At 43.0% G+C, this 23,532-nt stretch overlaps 1 protein-coding gene across 9 annotated transcripts in view; it reads right to left on the reverse strand.

Moving 5' to 3' along the window:
• The window catches only part of PAM (peptidylglycine alpha-amidating monooxygenase), a 138,753-nt gene extending 115,915 nt beyond the window's left edge, over positions 1-22,838 (reverse strand). For 7 of the 9 annotated variants that reach the window (XM_075137173.1, XM_075137170.1, XM_075137171.1 and 4 more), the window contains exon 1: positions 22,702-22,816. The gene's annotated coding sequence lies outside the window, so the exon portion shown is untranslated. Of the gene's footprint in view, positions 1-22,701 lie in introns of all 9 variants that reach the window. The other 2 variants (XM_075137172.1, XM_075137169.1) reach the window with 2 other exon arrangements.
• Positions 22,839-23,532: the final 694 nt, after the last annotated feature.

Below are 23,532 nucleotides of genomic sequence, written 5' to 3' on the forward strand. Positions count from 1 at the left end.
GGTTTCAAAACCATCAATCTAAGGTACAAAGAAGTGTATTGCTCTCCATCATAGTCTCTGTTGCTTTATTCATATAATGCTAGGCACACTTGAGAGAAAAGAAAAGGTAGAGAACAGAAGTAGAAAACAGGTGGAGAACTGTCTTTATCATAAAGTTATATATTCACAGCTCAAATAAGGTCCCTCTAACTGCAGCAACGTAGAAAGCCATAACTAGGGTTTTTTTGTTGATTCTCTGTTGAGACAGGTATTAGGTCCCTAAAGGACACTAACATCTATGTGGATGCGTAGATACAGAGACAAACAGCAGCTCAACAAAAGCAGAAAATTGTACCCACTCTATTCCCTCCAACTCCACTTTTAGAGATCAACATAACAAGCTAGTTAGCTCTTGTTAGGAAGTCCAAAAGCCAAAAGGGACACAGCAATATGAACAGTGAAACTTCTTCTAAAGCCAGGGTGTGAAAGATGCCAAGGTGTTTACCACGTCCAATTCATTCTGAAGTGTATAATTAAAAAGAAAAAAAAAAAAAAAGAAAAAAACAAACCCAAACAAAAAAAACTGAAACCAAAATAGATCAGCCTGAAGCCAACTATAAAAGGTTATTCTAGAACTGAAGCACTAATCTCTTGACTACAAAGTTGAAAATGTAGTTACAAAGCATGAAAATGAAAACACATACAATCTTAAATTACTAGATGACACATACAGCTTTTAAAGTGGCATTTATCCAAAACACCTTTCCCACAATCTTCCTTCTGTTTTGGGAAGAGGAGGAACAGACAGTATCTGGTAAATTACATCCATCCCCTCAGAGGATGTAATAATAAATAAATCCAATAAATCCATCACCTCAGAGATCTTGATTTAGTAGCTAAGTGACTGTCTCAGTTTTTTCAACTAGAAAGTATTTCTCTGCGCAAATTCTACAACTTCCTCTTCCATCTCAAGCTGACTCACTTGACTGCTTTAAAAACTAAATAAAAATAAAGGCTAGCTTGTTCATTCCTTGAACAGCAACTTAATTTGGTATGGAAAGTTGATAGTCTCAGCCAAGAGGGTTTGTATATACAATGTTCCTTTTGGAATCCCCACAGAAATCCAACCAATTTAGGTCAGATATTAGTATCAATAAGAAAGGAAAATGGGAGAAAAAAAAAAAAAAGAAAAATGCTAAATCACGGTTTTGTATACTTCTTAGAGTCTTCATCTGAGGTGAACAAAGTGTGGGTTCCAAGAGGAAAAAAGAACAACAAGCAGTCAAGTTATTTTTATATGACTGTAGACAGGCACGAGCTTAGAATAACAGCATAGGTTAAGAATGGGATTGCAAATAACGATGCGAGCACAGCACAGAAATTCTTTCTTAAGGTCAAAAAGTGAAGTACTAAAAAAATTAAGGTTGGTATGTAGAAGAACAATCTTGACTTCATTTCTGCGGACACGTGTAATGGTTTCCTCATATGCCTAAGCTTCTAAGATTGTTAGACTAAGACTCCACAATCTTCCAAGAATCTCACTTCTACAGCAATAGAAAAAATGAAAGAGAGTAGCTCAAGCAATCATGACAGCATATTCTGAAGTCCTGTTCTTATTAAGAGACATTCCAAGCTACTGACTCCCATCTCTTCCGCAGATCTCTTCCCCCACCCACAATTTCTGCGGAAGAGATCAAGAATACACACACAAAATTTACCACTGTTTACCCAGAACATTTTCAGCAACTTTTACCCCCCATCCATATTGAAATCTGGGCATAAGCCATTTAAGTCAGTAACTGTTAAAAAGGTAGGTACAGGACAAGCTATAAAAGGTACCAGCTTACAAAGTGATGAACATTTACCACATGTTAGAATATTGCTGAAAATAATCAGATGATTATTTGTCAAAGCAGGAAATTTTAAGCTGGTATTACACACAAAATATATACTATTAGTATGGTGGAATGTAAGGGATTATAAACACCAAATTCAATTAGAAAACATTTTGAATTGGGAGATAATTGTGTTTTATTTCATGTATGTACATCTGCAATTGAAGGGTTTCTCTAGTTTGCTCCAGTGATATGTTGTCAAAACAGAGCTGCAATTCTTATCACCAACACTAGTGTAAAAAGGAGGGCAAGTACCTTCAAGCAGCAACTCCTTACTCTATAGTATCAATTCCTGAACGTGGTCATATCACGGAGCATACACATATAAATAACAGACAGCTGTCACAGGCCAAGCAAAGTATTTATTTCATGCAATTCTATTACCAAACCTATGCAAATCTGGCTCTTATTTGGCACCAATCCCACTTCAAGCATATTATGGACTGGGTAGTCCTAGAAGGCTTTCACAGAAGCAGCATTAACAGCAGAATGCTAACACAACCTTCTTTTTTCACATGTTGTTTATTCCTGCACATATCTTCACGACAAACATCTCTTCCAATGTTGTAATGCTGGGGGAGGGGACCAACATGTGAGCATACTTCTGGAATGACCACCACCACCACCAATCTCTTCAAGGGCACTCTTCAAGGAAAAGGGGGGGTGGAACGGGAAGCAGCAGCACAACTCTGTTCTCAACAGGTGATTCTGTCTATCTCCAGCTACACAAATCTTTTCCCCTTAAGTGCCCAGAACACATCCTATTTTTCTAGTCTATGCACCCCTTTAATTAGAGTCCTGAACAGAACATCTCCTGCCTGGGCAAATTTGCTTTATGTAACACACAGGGATTAACTACAAAAATGAAAATCAGAAAGAGACAGCACTTATACTACCTCTTCTAAAATAGTTATGGTGTAATGTATTTACTAACAGCATGCACCTAGGCACTTGTATTAATATGCTCACATTTGAAAAAATACAAGAAGAAAGGTGCTCAATAGATCTTTCCTACAGTTCAAGCACTGCTCTGAAGGTTAAGGTCTACATATAAACACTGTAACACAATACCCAGATGCAATTAATGCTTGTAAACATGGATCCTTGAAACACACAAGCAGTTCTTTTCTAGAAAACAAAACTTGTCGTAACTCTGATACATGTCTTTAAAAGGAAGATCAGTGCATACAATAGTATCTACTTATATTTTTAAGGGTGAAGCAGTTCACATCACCCCAAGAGCAAAAAATGAGGTACTTGCCAAGACTGCTGTCTCTACCGTTCGAATTTCATTTCATTTTACATTTCTGCATTTCAGACAAAAATTCCGAAGTAAGTCCCAACCCATCATCTGAAAATGTTAGTCTTGCTCTGTACAACTGCTCCTCACAGAAACACTGAAAAAGAAATACACATTAACCTCCTTCCACCCCCTTAGCTTTATATATGCATGTTCAATTATCAGATACCTTCTGCAGCTCTGCCAATGGAATGACAATAGAGCTTTTCATTCAATACTTAGAGCAAAATTTCCTGCTTTGCCCTAAAATAGGGTTATCCCTCAGTCATTGACTGCCACCATTTCTTTACTGCTTTGCTGGCATGAGAGCTGATTAAACTGCAACAAAGGTCAGCTAAATGCTTGAGAATACCGATTCTTTTAAATTCCTTATTCCACTCCACTGTCCTGCAGTAACTTTAACAACACTTCCACTTCAGGGAGCATACTGAGTTTATGCTGCTTCCAAATCTCAGTGACACATGCATACTTTGTTTTCTTGAATCAGAAATTTATCTCTAGAAGAAGGATCTTTCCACAATCACCACATTTTAAGATGCCTCTAGCTTTTATTATAGCAAAATGAGTTATGAGAAGACCTCAGCCTGCTTATGGCACAAGAGTCAATTACTTGCCATAGATGTTCCAGGCCTCAAACTCTACCACTACTAGACAAACAAAAGAGCCACTGTCCCAGATTAAGTGGGTTACTTTTTCTGATAAGCAACTCCCAACTGAACAGAAAAATGAGAAAATTTAACATTGTGGCTACAATCTCTCTCCTGTAACCATGGAAAGTCTGAGAGAGACACATGTAAGAAGGATCAGAATATCTGACTTTGTTTTCATGCTGAAGTGATTTACAGTTTCACAGCGCTTTACAACTGGCAAATCTCCGCACTGGGTATTTTACAGATGGAGTGTGTTATTTCTGTGTCTTCCAGTAGCTTCTGTCTAGCTTTTACACAGAAATATAAAAGGTAGATTTTGATCAAGGAACCTTTAATATTTAAGCAGGACAAGAGAATGCCTTGCAGAACATCCAGAAAGCAAGCTGAGCAAAGCAAGCGGTGCTCCCTAAATTAGCTCAGCTGAGACAAGACTTAGCAGTGAAATGAGCACCTTACACTGCCAGTTGTTTTTCCATCTTTGTTCTACAGGTGAGCAAATACAGATTATGTTATGTTGGAAGGTTTATTTTTATTTAAAGATGACTCAGAGTTGCCAAATTTATTACAAGAAGACAGACATGCTTGATTTAGTCAATGAAAATAAAGGATTTTATAACGTGGATAATGAAACAAGAGTTATAGCGATGATCTTCGCAAAACAATCAAAAGAGCAATTTCTACAGCTGTAATGCTTTCTTCAAGAAGGTTTCACATATAAACAAGAAAACCACAGATATAAAAAGAAAACAGAATCCATTGCCACTGCATCATGTTTTATTACTGATTTATTTCTTTGTCCTACGCATAATACACATACATAGGCACAAAGAATGCAAATTTGTAATTCCTTTCCAGGGTATAAAACATGTAGAAAATTGCTTTTGATGAGGATTTGTTGTTTAAGTGGAACCTGCTTTGGCAGTGTGCAGAAAACAAAAAGTGAACAGAATCAGTGAAAAGATTTTCTTTAAAGTAAATTGGAAAGACAGAGCATGCTAAGAGATGCAGAATTTTAACAGGCCTTCAAGCAAAGCACCTTTTTGCTTATCTGCAGGTAAATCTATTAAAAGATCCCTCTAATGTATTAGCTCTCCTTTAAACACAACACCACACACCCCCCCCAGTTAGAATCCTAAACCCGTATCTACTGGTAACATACGCAACTCTTGCCCTTAATACCAGTTTAAATAAAACCAAAATACTCCCTGTTACAAGCAGTTTGAGTTTCACCAACAAAGAGCAAACAGCTCTAACAAAACTATCAACAACGGATATGACGCTACCACTCCTAAAGATTATCAGGAATCACAAACCGCTTGGAAAGCAAAACAATGAGCTAACTACACATACAACATGAGCTAGCAGACCTAATCGAGTAAATCATATTTTGGTTTTGTTTTAGAGGAGAGTAGTACTATTAGGTAGCAGTATACAACAGTAACTGATGAACTCCTCCCCTAATGCCTGAGCAGAGACAGAACTTCACAGAACATGCTCTCATTAGCTCCCAATGATGAAAAAGGAGGAGGATGCTTGAGGTATTTCTTCAAGCAGCATGCACCACATCAACACCTAAATATCTCACCCCCAGAAAGCTTCAGCGTTTATATTTGAGAGCTGATGCTGCCGTGTCAACACAGCACTCAAGGGAGCCCAAACCCATAGGGCCAGGCTCCTACGGGTTTGTATCTGCTTGGTCTACAAAATGAACTCAAGAAATACTGGAGAGATAGATATGCATTAAAATTTCAGCAAAATCAGAGAAAGAAAGGACAGTTTGACACAGCTCACAAGAACTTACAGAAGACAAACTGACTTAGACTTTGATACAAATGAAAAATGCATGTCAAAGTATCATCACAGTATGCTCCTACTAGGTGTACCATTCTTCATGTCCACAGTGCAGCATAATTGCTTTGCATTTTACATAACTGTTGAAGTTTCATTATACTACCAATCAATAAGTTATTTTCCTAAATGTGGATACATGACAGGATTCAATTCTAAAAGTAAGTTATGGCTTGCAAATGATTTAATGACAGTCACAAAATTGGATATGCCAGGTCTAATCCTATCTGATACTGTGCGATTAAGCTGAAACAATCTAATTTTCCCTAATCCTCTCTTGAAAGAAGGAAATAATTAGGGTATAGTTCATTGAAAGTTAGAACTGTATATTAAGATCTGCTACAGACACCGCAAAGATTACAGCAAGGAAAAAAAAAAACCACAACACACCTGACAGCTCATGCATAGCAAGGGAAATGGCCTTAAGAGGATTCAGATATGCCAGATACTAGAACTGCTTTTAAGATGAGAACTAGTTTGCTCCTTTACGAAGTCTGTGCTACCATCCCTTTTCGGGAAGCTATGTTAAATCAAAGACAAAAATCCTGACTGTAATAGTACTTGTTCTAACTGGGCTCAGAGGACATTCTTTGAGTACATACAAACAAAGCTCATGTTTGAAATCAAAGAGCAGGCAAGGAGCAACTCAGTTATCTGTGTAAAAATGCAGCTGACAAGAGCTGCAGGGGTTGAAGTAACTGCCCATCCACCTGCCTAGTGCATGTGCCTTGGCCTAAATACCGTATTTTCATTAAAAGCATATTCTTCTCTTGTAGATCAACACTAGATTGACACACAGAAAAGACTGCTCGAAGGCAGACAGCTGACTACAAGCTGTACTCTCTCACATACTAGACAAAAGCTAACCGAGAGCAGGAGCTAATACTGCTAACAGCAGGAACAACCATCATTGAAATAAATAAAACCCATTGAATTACTGCATAAAATGCTTTACATCCACATAGAGGCAAATAATTAACCTTACTTGAAGCAATCTCTTGGCCTCTTTTTATGTTAGAAAATGAGAGGAAATGTTATACTAAATATCACCACATTATCACATCCCCAGCAAGGACACCAGGGGGAAAGTCTGGAGCAAGGAAGACATACCCTTGATCACGTCAGGGCATAATAAGCCAACTGGACATACATAAGTCCATAGGCCCTGATGGGATGCACTCATGAGTGTCGAGGGAGCTGGCTGATGTCACTGCAAGACCACTCTTGATAACCCTTGATCAATCATGGTGACTGGGAGAGGTGCTCAAGGACTGAAGGACTGTGAGGGTGACCAGGCACTGGCACGAGTTGCCCAGTGAGGTTGTGGAGCCTCCTCCTTTGGCGATAGCACAAGTGTCCCCAAAACGGATTATCCATATTATTTTTAACATCAAGTTTTGAATTTTCATTAATAGTCTTACTGGGTTTATGTGCCCAGGTTCTGGCAGTGGGGTGGCTGCAGGGGCAGGCTCTGTGAGAAGAGTTGCCCTTGACAACTACTATCCATTCATTAAAACACAACCAAAAAACCCAACACCCCCAACTTCAAATAAAACTAATAACCAGATATTGTAATGCTTGACAAAGATCTTACCTCAAAGATCAATTTCAAGGACACAGTCTAAGTGTCAATTCATTACTAATAACTGAATATATGCTATTATAATTGAAAGGAGATTATATATTCAATAAACACATACACACACACACACTGTAACTCAAAAACTTCTAAGCAAACTACTGCCGTTGTATGTAGGTCATGTGGTCTTGACAGGGATGAAAGAAGATGAAATAAGATACAGATGGAGATCTTCATGATTTGAACATCATCCAAAGAAAAGCCTTAGTGCTTACTGAAAACCACAATAACTACAGGGAGTTACAGCCCTGTTGTGAAAATACAGCTTCTTAGCACTGACTAACAGAATAAATCTTACATATTACTAGAAAACATATTCCATTCTTCGGAATATTTGCTCCCGAAAGCGTCTAGTAAGAACACAAATTCAAAAGTTCAGGTCAGTCTGAATAAAGAAGTTTTCAACAGTGGCCTTCTAAATTTCAATAAAGCAGTAACTCCATATTGATTTCCCCAACTCAGTTGCTCAAGGAAAAAAGTACTCAGTATTAAATGAAAATACCGAATGACAGAAGTAAATCCAGTTCAAAAGAGGGCACAAAACTCATGAACTATAAACAGAATAGAAATATGAAACAACAAAAACTATAGAAAATCAGCCCAATTAACAAAAGCCAGTTATAGGTAAACAACTATTTCAAATGAATATTTTGAAGACATAACTATGAAGCTGAGAGTTATGTTTAAAAGTCTCCAAAAATGAAGGGGGGGGGGGGGGGAGAGGAAAAGAAAAAGCTCTCAGAAATGTGGCAAACACGTGAGATTATCCTCCAGTAATAGTATCTGTTGATAAGCCATTGTTCTAAATGGGACTGGTGGAAAAAACCCAACACAAACCAAGATGACTACAAGTACCAACCACCAACCGTTACAGCTCTAACATTCCCGTACTTGTGGGCAGTATTGTCAAAATAGCAGTCTTCCCCCTCCCAGACACAAAAGGTTTTGACAAGACAAGGTCAGGTTACAGATCCAGTTACCTGAACTAAAAGCAGGAAAATTATCTTTCCCTTAATTTTCCCCCTCCCCCATTTCCTTGCCATTGTAACAAAGGAGAAACGCCCGAATTTCAAATCAGAGACTGCCTGCTAGAGCAAGAGAGAAAGAAATTAATGGGAACAACTTTGAGGAAAATACGGTCTACAATGACAGTTGATTGGTTGAAGAAATGAAAAATTGAGACCAGCTAAACAGAGAGATAGAACAAGATGGAGAAAACATCAGCCCAGGTAAGAGCCAACAGGGGATCCGGAGCCATGGGGACAGGAAATAACAGGCAGAAGTGTCAGGCAGCTCTGCCCACAGCCAGAAGGGTCCATTAACTTGCTTCCAGAAAATCCTGGCAGCATCAAGAACTTCAACGACAAAGGTGGCTTTAATCCTTGGTTACCCCTTTTTCTGGCACACATACTTGCCCATCAAGATTACCAACAAACCTTAGTGACTACAGATGGTATCTTACAGCTGAAACTGCCAACATCCCAAGAAACATGAACCTTGAGAAACCTTCACATTTCACAGTGAATACAAATTCTTCAAAAAGCACTTAAGTATAACAAGATAATAATTTATAGCCTATTTTGCAAACGTATTTAGTACAAATGTGTCCACTTAATGGATAGTCAGAACAGAATCTGAATAAAAGAGGTCAAATGGAATAACCAAATAATAACACTATGTAGAGCAGGAACAACCTGCAAATTGCCTGAAGATGACAGGAAATTGCACTTATGCAAATAAAGAAAGTTGGGTTTGAGATTAATTAAATCATTAATCCTTTTTGTTCACAAGTCATTTTCAGAAAACACTTCAGCTTAACATTAGGAAGTACTGTATGTGCAATATTTTATACAAGCCATCTTCAACATTTTTACATTGCTCCTGTATTTGTAAGAAAAATGCTTAGTTTGGAGTTTCTGAAGCTTTTTTTTGGTCAATTTTTTTTGTTAAAGCTCATTTTCCAATGTGAACTCATTTTAAAACCTTCTTGACACCATCTTATTCTTCTACTCCTTACTGTCATACAGGATCCCGAAAATACCAAGTGTTAGGCCAAAGTGCGGATAGCTGAAGTACATGAATATATTACTGGGCATGACTTGTTGGCAGGCAAAACTTCCATGACAACAGGGGGCAAATATTCTTTTGGGATTCATACTATGACTGTAGGAAAAGTGGTTACAGTTCCTGCTAATTTGGAGCCTCCCTCAGAACGGGTTGCAGCCAAACAGTACAGGCTGCCCAGAGGCTACATAGAGATCACCCAGATGATTACAGGTACTAGAGGCTGCCATTATTCAGAGAGCTCATTCCCCCCCTTCAATAGCCCTATCTGGTCAGTGAAAATGCCTGACAGCTCCCCGAGAATGACAGCTGGTCACTAAACAAGGTTGCTCACACTCAGAGCTATAGTGCCCGACGTTACCGCTCTCCTCCAGCAAGTTGTATCTGAAGCTGTGGCATGCTGCGTGGGATCCAGCGAAGGCTTTCTTTGGCATTCCAGCTGCTAATGAACCACAGGAGCAATCTGCACACTCGTGCTGGGGTCAGCGGTACACCTTCACAGCAGTACACCTTCACAGTACTGCCCCAGAGGCATTCACACAGCCCCATGATTTGCCATGGGCTGGTAGCCCAGTGTTTGCAAGATTTCAATACTTCCCCACATCGCTTCCCCCTGTAAATCGCTCAGTTATGTGGATGATGTTAACAGGGGCGACCGCTGGTCCCATTAAACAAGAAGTGGGAGAAGCCTTGAGTAACGTCACTGAGACAATGCAAAATCATGGTTGGGAAATTAACCCCAAGAAAATTCAGAGAGCTGCCACAGAAGTAAAATTTGGAAGGATAATTTGGCAGGGACTTTGCAGAATGATAACCAAATCAGCTAAACAAACCGTACTTTATATGGGTGAAATGAAGAGCAAAGTAGAAACATAGAAGATTATTGGTCTTTAGGGGTTTTGGAGGCAATTTATACCATATTTAGCTCAGATATTAAGATCATTATATAACATAGTAAGGGGGGGTGGGCGGAAGTCAGATCTTTCCAGAAGAAAGATGAACAAGCAAAGAAAGCAGTTTCCCACGCGGTAGTTTTAGGCCAAAAACTAGCCAATAAGCCTTTCAAGCTCGAAGCCCTAGTATCAGATGAGGACGTGGCTTATTGGAGCCTCTGGCAGCAAGGGGACAGGCGGCACATACTGTTGGGCTTTTGGTCTCAGAGGTTGCCCCCATCAGCGCAAAACTACAACAGCTTTGGGCTGCTTATTCAGCCCTAGCTGAAACAGAAAGAATCTCCCAAGAGGCCAAGGTCACTGACAGCAGGGCTCCCCATTTTACAGTGGGTACTGTCAAATGACTCCAGTCAGTAAATTGGGAAGGTGCAATAGACTAGCATTGCGAAATGGCAATGGTGCATTTCTACACTTACATCCCCCAGCCCAAACAAAGTAAGTGCCTTACAGGAGAAAACTGCACAAATTGGCCTGGGTAATGACAGTATGCCTCCACCACCTGGTCTGCCTCCATCTTGGGCACAGCAGGCCCCATCATATGAGCAATTAACCCAAGAGCAGAAGCAGAATGTATGGTTCACTGATGGGTCAGCAAAATATGTGAAAGAAAAACTGCAATGGAAAGCAGCAGCCTTTGAAATGGCTGGGCAAACCTTCTTAACCTATAAAGGGAAGCAGGGAGCAGCCAATATGTCAAATTGATGGCTGTAGCTATGGTGCTGGAAGAACCAACAGCTTCAGAAATCTTTATACCGACTCTTGGGCTGTATAAAAAGGTCTCACACTGTGGGCTAGTAAATGACAAGCAGATGACTGGATAATACACGGTAACCTCCTCGGTGGCAGGATTTGGTAAGCACTAGAGAGCAAGTGCAAAACCATTGCTCTCTGGGTATGACATGTAGATGCCTATACTTCACATCATGGTGAGCTGGAGTAGGAATACAGTGCTGTTGCTCATCAGTTAGCTAAGGTACGTATTTCTGCAATATCCCCCAATGAGGAAGTGTTAGCCAAGCGGGCTCATAAGAAGTCAGGCCATTCAGGGATAGTTGCTACCTAGAAATGGGGACAAAATAGAGGCATTCCTTGCTCCAGAAAGGCCATTCAAAATGCCTTTCAGGAATACCAGATCTGCAAATTAATAGAAGCAAGAAAACTGCCGCAACAGCCTTATGGAAAGATAGAGCACGGGGTAGCCCCAGGCCACACCTGATAGATATTACATTAGGCCACTTCCAAAAGGCCAGGGTTTGCAATAAATACCGGTGATGGCAGATACATGTACAACCACCTGGCTGTATTGCCAACTTCCCATGTCCACCTGAAGGCCACTATGAAAGGCCTTCACTTTTTAAGCCAATGGTTAGGTATTCCCACTTGATAATGGGAATGGTCGTCAGATAATGGTCGTCATTTCCAGGACAATGGTCCACCAGTGGGCTGGTGAAAACCAGGTAGCACGGGTTTGTCATATACCCCATCAACCTTGTGGAGCCAGCTCAGTCAAGTGTACTAATGCCTTACCAAAAAGACAATTGTGAATTCTTCCACCTACCCACCCATTCTTTGGTGGAATTGGCCAACAGTGCTGCCACAAGCATTAATAAATCTGAATAGCAGGGCGGGAGTCCAAGGTTACACCACTTACAAACTACTGTTAGGCCATCACCATACAGCATTGCCCACCAGGTTCCTGTCTGAAACCTAAGAGGGGTCTATCGTGGCACCGGATGGACAATCTTGTTTATACTGATCCCTGCCAAGATACTGGCCCAGGTGCTGGGGACTACGTTCTTAATTTCAGAACACCCAGCCCATACTCCTTAGCATGTTCTGCAACATATATTTCATAAAAAGTTGTGCTTTCCATGTGCCTTGCAGAAAGCGGATGGGGGACCCTCCCCGGGAGGGCCCAGCACTGCACCAGCCCACAGCGACATCTGTCGGCAACCTGCCGGTTACAGCGATGCTCCAAGTCCCACCTGCCCCGTGTATTTCTGGCGACAACAGACACTCCGGTGGGAACCAAAAGGCCAATTTTTAGGAGATGCCTGTGGTGGTCAACATCTGAAGATGCCAGGAAAGGGAGCCTCGGAAATGGGTGTGTGTGGGAAGACCCCCTTGCCTCGATGACCCTTGCAGAGATCGCTTTATAACCACTGCTATGTACTACCGACCTCTTACAGAGAGAAATACAGACTATTCTCATCAGTAAGAGTTCCTATCTTTCTTTCATACAAACTACAATGTTAAAACATCTTCGGCATGATAGACTTACTAAGGTCCATACCACAAATGAAAGACCATAACAACTCACTGCCACTACCATTACTGCTTGTGACTTGTGGAAAATATGAAAGATAATTGTCCTTCCTGAGTAAATTATATGGGCAATTTCTTACAGGAATTAGACGGTATTTCACCATAAATCTAAGCCCACTTTAGATTTTGAGGTCACATCCTAAAGAAACACATTTTCAGGCCCGCAAAGCTACTGTCAGCAAAAACAACCTCAAGCCATTGCTAGAGTTGGACCCTTACCGTGTAGCAGCAGGTGGACTCAGAACCCCCAGATATCTGTGAATCTCCAGAATAGCCATTGAACACACCGGTTTGGAGAACTGTTATTTTAACTAAACAGGCTTAGTCACCCAAGTATGTGTGTTTTACATAGCCTCTCGTAATGTCCTCACAGAGAAATTAGTGAAATATGGTCTAGAAAAACAGACAGTGAGGTGGACTGGCTGAACTGCCAGGCTCAAAGGGCTGTAGCGATCAATGGCACAAAGTCCACCCACCCGGAGGCCAGTCACAAGCAGTGTACCCCAGAAGCCAATACTGGCTCCAGTCCTGTTCAACAGCTTCATAATGACCTGGATGGTGGGGCAGAGTCCACCCTCAGCAAGTCTGCAGATGAGACCAAACTGGGAGGAGTGGCCAATACACCAGAGGGTCACGCGGCCACCCAGACGGACCTCAACAGGCTGGAGAAAGGGATCGACACGAACCTTGTGAAGTTCAACCAAGGGAAACGCAAAGTTTTGCATCTGGGAAGGGACAACCACGTGCACTAGTACAGGCTGGGGGCTGGCCAGCTGGAAAGTAGTTTTGCAGTAAAGGCCCTGGTGGGCAAGGTGAACAGGAGCCAGCAATGTGCACTCATGGCAAAGGCAGACAGGGGCAGCCTGGGTTGCTTGAGGAATAGCATCACCAACAGGTTGAGAGAGGTGATCCTTCCACTCAGTACTGGTGAGGCCACACCTGGAGTGCTGTGTCCAGTTCTGGACAACCCGGTACAAGAGAGACATGGACATACTGGCGGAAGTCCAGAAAAGGGCTACAAAGACAACTAAGGGACTAGAGCATCTGCCATATGAGAAGAGGTGGGACTGTTTATAGCCTGAAGAGGATGAGGCTTGCTGGGGAGGGGGTGGAACCTTATCAATACATGTAAATATCAGGTTGATTGGCATGGGGTGAAAGCAGAGAGTGCCAGACTTTTCTCAGTAGTGCCCATTGACAAAATAAGAGGCAATGGGCATAAATTGAATCACAAGAAATTCTGCCTGAACAAAAGGAAACACTTGCTTATTATGAGGGTGGTCAAGCATGGGAAAAGGCTGCCCAGAGAAGCTGTGGAATCTCCATCCATGGAGGTACTCAAAACCCGACTGAACACAGTCCTGGGCAACCTGATCTAGCTGACCTGGCCTAAGTAGGGGAGTGGGGTTATACTACGTCATCTCCAAAGGCTCCTTCCCATCTCAACCATCCTGTTGTAATAATCTCACAGGGAGAAAGCCTGGTAAGACAGTTCAAAGAAAAAGAAAGGATCAGTAAGCACATTTTTGCAGTCAAAAAGAAATAAAACTAGAAATCACTGTTTAATTAACATTCTCATAACTGTCACATGTAATAAAAGCTATGGTATATAGGAATAGCTTTTATAGAAATAGCTAGGTTCTATAAAATTAGATATCACGGAAAGTTCTTCTGAAAGGACTACTCTAAATTAACATACTTAAAAATAATAGTTTTGTGATCAAAATATATTAACACTGTTTCAATACCAACAGTCAGTAAGCAAGCAGAAAGCAAAAGCTATTTTAAGTCACGATGAAAAAGATGCATTAAAATCCACCACAAATCCTTAATCTCTTCCATAATGAGATTGGAATTCTCAGTACCATGCAATCCAGCTTCTTAACTTGAGTTCAGGGTACAACATGCTTGCGAAAGGAATTAAAACCAACAGAATTTAACCAGTCTGAATATAAATAATCCATAGAAAACCAAAGTATATAGAATAGAAGCCTGCAATGGAGCACTGCTGATTTAAAACGAATGCTAGCTTTCACAGTTTTTTCCCTCCTCTTCAAATGGACTGCTGTTAGCATGCAAGGCTGACTTGATCCGTTTTCAAGTTCCTTTTCTCCTCTCCTGAAAATATCCAGCTTTAGGACCCACGAACGAGGTTCAAGGAGAAAAGAACTCTACTAAAGGAAGCTGACTTGTAAAGCAAAATAATCACTGGCACTCCAGAATCAAAAATGGTCCCAAAGTAACGAGCACTGTTGCTGTGGATAAAACACTGGACTACAACCAACTTCAGTACCTGAACAAATCTAAAGGTGTAGTTTCACATAGAGTTGACTCAACTGGGAAGGGGTACAGGGAGGAATCATAGATGACAGACAGGTATTTGCTTCTAAAAGGAAAGGCTATGGCTTCCTGGAAAGATGTGGATGAAGAAGGAAAGTATAATTATGTATCACTGATGCTGGATTATGAATGCATGTTAATGAACCTCACCAAACAAAGCACCTGACGATACTCAATAATTATGGATGTAATCTTTTAAATACCTGTTAACGAAGACATGAGAAGTAACACATTTGCTGCAACACAGGTTAGACATATGACCCATTCCAGTCTGTCTTTCCTGCCTCCTCCTCTCTTCTACCTCACTTCCCATTAGCCTAATCTTCAATCTTCCAGTCTTTCACTTCAGTTTTTTTGGTCAATAGTTCATATAAGCCCTTCTCCTACTCCAGTCTTCCAGTTCCTCACCTGATCCACATCCTTGTCAACCAGACTTCACAGGATTTCTCCCTCTCGTGGTTGTACATCCCCACTGGGTCATGGTCCCAACAGTATCTACAGGTGCCACATTTCTCTGCACACTGGCTTGCTTCAGCGGACTTACCTTCATCTCAACTCCTCCCCCTCTCCTCAGTTGACCTATTTCTCCTCAAGTTCTCTTCTAATCTCAGCTTCTTGATCCTCAGTTCTCTTCACAGCAAAGCAACACCTCAACCCTGATGAGGAAAACTTCACCACAAACACTTAACAATTTGTCAACGTTGTAAGCTACAGACCTCAGAAACTTATTGTGGGAAGCATCAGACAGCCTTTTTAAGTGTACAAGGCTGACCATCACCCTGTAGTTTAGAAATATACCTTGGAGCTACTTCTGCTTAACAGCTACGTACCTGTACATGAATTCATTTTAGTTTCATTGAAGGTGCTTTTAATAAAACAGAATCAAAGAGAAGGGGAAATTGAACAGTTTCTGAAGTAAAGAATAATTAGAAACAGAGGGAAATGAAAAATGGAGTGGCAGAAGACATGAAATATGAATTTACTTACATTATCTTGGCAGATTATACCATCTTTCCTTGATGAAATAGAAGATCCTTCCCCCAGACAAAAGAAAATGCAGTACAGCTGGTCGGGGATGGGGGGGCAGAATTTGGTCTATTTTCATCCATACTACAACATGGAAAATTATTAGTTAAGCTCGAAGAAACTGGATTAGAAGATGTTAAAAAAAAAAAAAAACAGTGCAAGAGTGGTGAAACAAAGACAACTGCAACTAGCACTGAAACAAGAGTGAAGTGATAGAGTTTCATTAACTAAGACTGTTTCAAAAATACAGCCTTAGTATTTGCCTAAAGGACACTGGCACAAAATATAGGAGAGAACCTACAAAATCTGCTGAAGCAGGGCTGAAGAGATACTACTCACTCCCAGGGAGACCAGAGCGCCATAAAAAAGAAATGGATAATTTTGAGAATCAAATCAACAAAAGTATCTATTTTTTTTCATTTCTGCTTTTATGTCGAACACTTCAGGACTTTCTACTCTTAGCTACCAGTTTATCAGCTGGAAAGAACAGATGTATCAGGTGACTACATGATCACAGCTACTATGCTGTACTCAAAATAACAAATAGCAACAACAAAAAGCAATTTTAAGGGGTATTTAGTAATTCCAACTTCTCTCCACTACAAATCTGCTTATATCAGTTTCACTGCCTTCATGTGCAACACCAAGTACAGTCCCAGTCACCATGTGCAAGAAAGATGAGTTCAAACTGTAGGCAGTAGGAGACAGGGCTACTGTAATCATAGAATATCTCAGGTTGGAAGGGACCCATAAGGATCATCAAGTCCAACTCCCTGTTCCTCGCAGGACTACCTAAAACTAAACCGTATGACTAGGAGTGTCATCCAGATTCTCCTTGAACTCTGACGGGCTTGGTGCTGTGACCGCTGCCCTGGGTTTCCAGTGACCAACCACACTCTCAGTGAAGAACCTTTTCCTAATGTCCAATCTGAACTTCCCCTGACGCAGCTTCATTCCATTTCCTCGTGTCCTGTCGCTGGTCAGCAGAGAGAGGAGATCAGCAGCTCCTCCTCCACTGCCCCCCTTGAGCAAGTTGTAGACTGCGATGAGGTCACCCCTCAGCCTTCTTTTCTACAAGCTGAACCCAACAAGCTCTTAATTTTCCCAGTATGTAATGAGACAAAGACAGCCTGGATTGTTCAGCCTAGCAACATAAAGTCTAAAAGTAAACATGATTGCTCTCTATAAATAAACCAAAGTATATACCAATCACAGGGAAAGAACTAAGAATTAAGCTACTGAATGATACTAAAGAAGAACAAATGAGTATGTGAAGGCCATGAATAATTTAGGCTGGAAATTAGAGGGATATTTTTGAAACAAGCCCGAAATATGGCTTGTGGATCATCATTTTTAAGATAATTATTTTATCATATGGATTGAAAGATATTATTTACAGGCCTGCAACAGAAAGCAAACATACAGCTAATAAAAAACTCATTTGTATACTTGGGTGGAAGGGATAAAAGCAAAACAAATCTTCCATAGTTTTACAGTGGTCGTCTAATGTTAATCTAGTCCTGTGCCTAAAAAAAAAAAAGGTTTCACAAATCTTAAGTTCAATGTAAACATTTCTTCATAATCCCTTTTTGTTCCAAAGTATGAAAGACCTGAGGCATACACTAACACAGAAGATACTGAAAACAAGTAGGCCACTTGCAACATCCAATGGGAGTGTCGGAAGCAAAGTTTTTTTAAGTTATTTAAGCCTTGATTAACCCTACACACTAGGGACCATGACAGAGAGATACATGATTTTAAAACAGACCATAAACTTTTGCGATACCCTTCTTTTTAGAGATATATATAATAAATATTGTATTAGTACAGCAGACCATGAATGTACAACAGCACAGATTAAAACAGCAGAGCAGGAGTAAGAAGAACGGCACGCCTGCTGCAAATAAAGAGATCAAGTGGACTCATAAAATCCAAGAAAGAATACTGATAACAGAAAAGAACTGGCAGGCACTGGTGGAGTGTGAGACCGTACCACGTACACAGAACCACAAATATGCGGTATAACTCAACATCACCCTTGGCATTCTTTGTCAAAAGGGAATATAAACGCAGCAAAGATCACACAACATCATTACCAGTCAAGAATAACCCAAAAGACATGATGAGGACTTGATAGCCAGCATCCCTTGCTCCCCTTGTCACTGCAAGTTAATCCTGGCCAGACTGATGGGATACCCATCCGTCCTGGTCTTCATAAATGTAGGACTGCAAAAGCATGAGTATGAAAGGATGAAAGAAATCTATGAGATGACAAATACAAGTTACTGAAATTGGTTTTGTTCAAAATAAAAGTCGTGTTTCCTTCCATCCAGTGATCCATTGTGAGCTGCTGCACTTTAAACTCTTTCACTTCACCTGGTTACACATCCTGTTTGGCTGTTGCAGAACCGTGGCATCTTAAAACAGATCATTTGCCAAGTGACACCTGTTGCATAAAATGTAGGAAGTTCATCGCTGCAGGAGGAACAGCCTAGGTTACCATTTACTGTCTTTCAGTTTCGGCAAAACACACTTTTTTTTCTTTGCATAAAATGGTGGATTCCTTTAATTGAGTATTTTGATTAACAATAATCTAATACATTGATGGGTGGAGGGAGAGTGGGAAAACCCCTTACTGTAAAAAGTGCTCACAGTGCGTGGACTGCTGTTACGACAGAGCTCTTCCAATTAATGACTGTCTTCCTTAAACGGAGGTCAGGTGGCTTGTTTCCATTAACTAAATCAGAAAAGCTTGCTTTCTTTTGCCATCTCTTCACATATAATCTCTACGTATCCTTTCAGAGGCTACTTTTACATTTCATTCACATTCTCACACAGAGATGAAAAAGAGAGTCTCTATGCAACTTGTGTTTCTCAAAAATAATAATAAAAAAAAATCTAGATATATACCTGAAGAACAGTAAGTTTCAAAAGCCAGCACTAACAATGAATTTTGCTTCCCATTTATACCTATGCTACTTTTCTCTGTCAGTACTTGTTCTTTGCTCCCATGGTCACAAGTTATATCTCATAACCTTAATTGATTTCACCTTATGCTTCCAGAAGTTTATCATAATCTTAACATACAAAGCACTCCACACTTTCATTCCCACATACTTCTAATAGCAAATTTACAAAATTGCCCTGAAATATTTGTTTTAACACAAATTATAAAATAAGCCATAAAAGTTAAGAGTTACCAAATCAAAATATTTTTCAAGTGAAACTTTTAGATCTTTCTGTAGGAACATGTTGAATCATTATTTCAAAAATACTTTTAGTTTGATTCAACACCCCTGGGCAGTATATAAATAACACCCTCTCCTCCTTACCTTGGCCAACTGGAAGAAACTGAATCTGAGTATAGGTAAGATTGACAAGACATTAGAAAAGAGTCCTCCACTTATCACAGAGAAATGAAAGGGGTTATTCATTAAGGAGTATGTTGCAAATCCTCACTGGCTTTCAGCAGCCCAAAGCATTTCAATTTTATACGTTCTCACTGACTTACCAAAAGAAAAAAAAAAGAAAAAAAAAGAACAATATCAAGCAGAGAGGAAGGAAAGCTACCATGTACTATCCTACAAGTATTAAATGTCTCAATGGTTCCACTGCCTTCCAAACGTCAGTTTTATGTAGTCAGAAAATACTTAGCTGTGCCTTGGGAAAACACTCTATATTTATTTGATTGATCCAAGTTCTGCAGCATGAAAAACCAGAACTTCAATGAGGCTCACTAGTCGGAGAATGTCCAATGTTTCTTTCCGTCACTTTAACATTAGACTGAACGATGATGCCTCAAGTAGAGATCTTTTTAAAAATTATTCGGAATAGTTGGAATATACAAACTGTCATTCTAGACCAGATAGGAAAACCATTCTAGCAAGAATTTGCTCAGAGCAGCCAGCACCAGATACCATTCTCAAGATAAAAGAAGACTAATATGGTACAACCTGCCGTGCGGAATATGGCAGATATGGTAGTAACCTACTCAATAAAGTGTTTAATCCTAATTGTTATAAATTGTTTTCAGGTACAAACCAGAAATAATTCTCCTAGCTTGTTGGGCTTAATTTGTGATACTTTTCAAATCTTCCTTTGTACTAATAGCTGTAATTCTGGATAGTACTATTATACATGTAAGCATCCCAGGAGATTTATTCATCTCAAGTATCCCCAGTGATGGTCAGATCCAATTAAGTGTTAAATGGAAAAATGGCAAGTTATAAAATGACTTTTAAATATAGTCTTCATTTTATGGTACATGCCATTGTTCTTGAGTATGCAACAAGTAAATCTATTAAATGAGGACTGCAGAACAAATCCCAACCTCTTGGCTCCCCTTGAGCCATGACTACATGTAAAATGGAAGCAATATGCTGAGAACAAGTTTGTCTTCAATACGTATGCATTTTACAACACAGTTCCTTAGGATTCATATGTAAGGAATCAAGAAGAAAACTCTTCTCAAACTGAACATTTTGTGGTATCAGCCACATGAAGAGAAATAACTTTCAGAAGAGCAGATTCAATCATATCCTGCTTTATTTGACACTCAGCAGCCTGGAGGTTATCTCACTTGACAAGGAAACAGATAAAGCAATGAAATGGTGGGTTTGTATTTTGGATCGCATCTCCAAGATTACTTTGAGCCTGCTTGCACACATGCTTGTGCAGACCTCTGCCTCCATTTGTCAAAGGAAGGGCTGTGTGTTCTGTATCTGCTTTTGGCTGCTTGTCAGCTCTTACCTCCTAGATCTCCCATTTTCACCTGCACCAGCGATGGGATCACCGCATCAAAAAAACTAGCTGAGTGCGTGAGGATTAAATTCAACCTGCTTTCCACTTTCTCTGCAAGCACTAGTCAGCAAACATGCATCAATCTTCCACTAAAGTTATTTTTAAAAACTATCTCCTGGTTTCAGATCTACAGTACAACAGACTCCTGATTTCAGATCTACAGTGCAAAACAGAAATATAAATAAGAGTCTAACATATAAATCATCTAAAAAAAATTAAGTTTGGTTAAGACTTTGGGATTGAACTGTAATTTTCTGACAGCTAGATTTACTACTGATGATTTTAACACTGGAACACCTGTAAAGACACAGAGGGAGTACCCCAAATCAAAAAGGAAACAAAAGGCCATATTCATACCAAGTGACATATCATGAAAAGACTTGAGATATCAAAATGCCTGTCTTCTTATAAGACGACTTCCATTTTCATGCCAAACAAACACTTAGTCTTTAATAAGTAGCTTAAAATTTCTAATTAATGCTAGTGATTTCTCTTTTTTATTGGAACGTGCAAGAACGCTCATCTGCAAGCCTACAGTAGGTAATCTGAAAACAGTGTACGGTAAAACATAACAACTTGTCAACACCGCACCTCCATGCTGGTGGTACACAAGACAGCCCGAGAACTGACAGTGGTTTTACCGTTCCAGAAGGGCTTGGGACCCCCCCGGTGCATACACCAATTCTCACAGCACAGCCACGTGCTGACAAGTGAATAGTTACCTGGTATGTTCAAAAACACGTGCAAATCAAAATTGTGAGAGACTGACACATAAAAGATACATCTTTCAAGACTAATGCTTAAGATCTAATACAGGAGTTTTTAGAAGAATTAACAGAATGAGCAGTGGAGGTTCTAAAAAAAAAAAAAAGGGGGAAGAAAAAAGCCACTCCCAGGGAGTAATGGGAACCATACCACCACAGCTCAAAACAGCTGGAAGTCAAGACTAACAAAATGTCAACACTTGACTGCTTTCCACGGCTGGACATCTAGAGATGAAGAAATGACAGCCTCAACAGAACAGCGCCGAAGTCCGAAGGGGCTCTGGCTCCCCCGCGTTCAGCCATCTTCCCCACCAACCGCAGCAGCCGGCCAGGATTCCGCCCAGGCGCACCCTCCCCGAGCTGCGCTGTCCCTTTAAGCCGGACCCCATGACAAGCGGGAGGACCCGGCCCCGGGGACGGCCGCCCTGCTCCCCCCCGCCCTCCGCCCGACCCCGAGCCGGCCGCGCTTTCCCCCGCCGCGCCGGCGGTGCAAGGGCTGACGGCGCCGAGCGCCGCAGGAAACTTTGGCGGGAGGGGCGCGCGCCCTGCCCGGCCGCCCCACCGGCCGCCCCCCGGGCGAAGCTCGTCCCTCCGTCTCCCTTAGACGGGACACAAAGCCCCGGCGGGCGGAAGGGGGGGGCTCCGAGGGAGACCTCGACGCGCCCACCCCGTCAGGCGGCGGCAAAGCCCGGCGGCCGGGGCAGGCAGGACGGGGCTCCCCACGCAGCCCCACAGCCGCCGCAGTCCGCAGCCCGCCAGGGGAGAGGCGGACCCGGCAGCCGGACAGCCGCGGCCCCCGGCGGCCTTCCAGCGGCCCCCGGGCACTTCCCCCCCGCTGCGGCCGGCAGCCCTCCCTAAGGCACTCTCGGGGAGGCGCCGCGCCTCGGGCAGCGCGGCCCGCCCGGCGGAGAGCGGCGCCGCGGCACGTGTGCCTGGGAAGGGGCAGCGCAGCTGGGGCAGGCGAGCGCCCGGCCGCCGACCGGGATACGGGGCCCCACGACACGGAGAAGGGACCGGCCCCCACCGAGGGGCTGGGGCAAATCACCACAACTCCAATTCCCCCCCCCCCCACCCCGCAGCCTCCGCACTCGGGCTCACGCAAAGCACATGAAACTCACGGGAGAAAGCCGCGCCGCGCCGCGCCGCCGACTCCCAGCCGAGCCGCCTCAGCGCTGCTGGCGGCGGCGGCGACACCGGGGGCTGCCGCGCGCCGTCGCCGCGACCCCCCTTCCTGCCGCCGCGCCGGCCCCGCCCCCCACGGGACGGCCCGCCCCCGACGCCCCGCCCCATGGCGGCGGCCCCGCCCCGCCCCGCCCGGCGCGGGGGACGAGGCGCCTCTCACGTCTGCCTGCGCATTTCTCCGGGGGAGGGGGGGCGCCGCCCGTCCCCGCGGCGGCTCGGCCCGGCCCGGCCCGGCCCGGCTCGGGACGGGGCGAGGCGAGGCGAGGCGGCGGCGCTCCGGGTCCGGCGGCGCCTGCCTGCGCCCACCGGCGGGGGCACGCGGGGAAGGGTCTCGGGGTCAGCCTGAAGGGGTCCGAGCCCGGGGGGAGGGAACAAACCGCCCCGTCCCCTCGCGGTGCGGGCGGGCAGGTCGGTCTGCCTGCCCTCCGATTGGCGCCGGCCCCGCCTGGCCGCCGGTCCTGGCTAGGGCGCCCGGAGGAGAGTCGCGGCTCCTCCCGGAAAGCCGGTGCTTTCCGCGCGAATGGGTCGGTGGGGGTGAGCGGGAATCCCCCTTGCGGGCCGGGGCAACCCGGTGCGTTCAGGAGGCCGCGGGCGGCGCCCGGCCCGTTGGCTGCGGTCGTTGTGGCCGCGCCTTGCGGGCGGGAGCCGGTGGGTCCGCGTGCGGTCAGCCCCGGGAGGGAGCAGGCCCTCCCTGCCGGGGGCGCAGGGGCTGCGGCCGCGGGGTCGCAAGCTGTGGCAAGCGAGGCGGGGGAAGCGCTGGGCAAACC

Source organism: Calonectris borealis, chromosome Z (assembly GCF_964195595.1).
Source record: "Calonectris borealis chromosome Z, bCalBor7.hap1.2, whole genome shotgun sequence".
Taxonomy (NCBI): domain Eukaryota; kingdom Metazoa; phylum Chordata; class Aves; order Procellariiformes; family Procellariidae; genus Calonectris; species Calonectris borealis.